The sequence below is a fragment of the Naegleria gruberi genome (assembly GCF_000004985.1).
Source record: "Naegleria gruberi genomic scaffold NAEGRscaffold_22, whole genome shotgun sequence".
In the NCBI taxonomy this organism is placed as follows: domain Eukaryota; phylum Heterolobosea; class Eutetramitea; order Acrasida; family Naegleriidae; genus Naegleria; species Naegleria gruberi.
In genome coordinates this window covers 74,033-75,058 of record NW_003163305.1, presented here as the reverse complement: position 1 = coordinate 75,058, position 1,026 = coordinate 74,033, and the positions used below count along the sequence as shown (strand labels likewise).

The window sequence follows — 1,026 nt, the reverse complement described above, 5'->3', positions numbered from 1 at the left end:
TTATTTTTTTTATTTGGATTTTGGTTTGCTGCGAAATCTTTGAAATCTTGGTGTTGGGAGCGTTTGCGTGGATAGCAAATTGTGCAAAGTGAATCATTGAATGGGCTGTTTCAGTTTTTGTAAAAGTGTTCATTTTGGACCGTTGAGTACGGTATTTCAGCTTAATGGAGAAATTTTGTGTGGAATTGATGGAGTGAACTGGAGTATCATCAAAATTAACATACAAGTGATGCATCAATTTGAACAATTTGAAAATAAAAATTTCATGGCTCGCCACGTTTACCGTCTCGGGAGGAATCGAACCTCCGTCAATGGATTCAAAGTCCACTATGCTACCATTACACCACGAGACGAGCACATTAATTGTAAAATAAAAGGTTTAATATACCCTCTAGTGTTAAGTTTGGTAATTTTAAAAATATTACCGTTAACAAATTATTTTAAATAATAAAAAAAAAACAGCCGACAACGATCTTCGCACCATCAATCGATGTCATCAATATGACATCACAAGAACAATACCTAGGTAGTACCAAGTTTGCTTTGTTCTATGTGAAGCGAAGCACATGTTCAAACGAAACGCTTTTCTTCTTTCCGCTCCAGTGATCATGAAAGACGAAGCCAATAAAGAACTAAAAGCTTTGTAACTGAACATATGGATCAATGAAAGGTATGTGATGGCTTTTTCATTCCTCACAATTTTATTTTCAAACTTGTTTAAAAATATTCAAATCCCACAAATTTTCTCCACCAACAAAGCCACTTTGAAATGGCATTTATACACTACTGGTAAGCCTTTTCTACAAAACATCTTTCTCGGCCTTTTGGCTTTGATCGAGTGTAGTATCTGTTCTTTTCAGTTTAATAGCTGAAAGCGTCCTACGGGGCGCGTTTACTATTAACTCAATTTTTTGTCGGGTCCAGAGGTGTGCCTCCTTGGAAACAAGTTGAGAGCACCCTTTGGTAGGTTTCAAGCAGACATTGCACTATCCGTCAGTTTTGGAGCCACCCTTTCTCCTATTATTA

At 36.7% G+C, this 1,026-nt stretch overlaps 1 non-coding gene across 1 annotated transcript; it reads right to left on the bottom strand.

The window, feature by feature from the left end:
• Nucleotides 1-282: 282 nt before the first annotated feature.
• NAEGRDRAFT_t292 lies at nt 283-353 on the bottom strand. The gene has a single exon. It is a non-coding gene; the product is annotated as a tRNA-Gln (tRNA).
• Between the last annotated feature and the right edge of the window lie 673 nt (nt 354-1,026).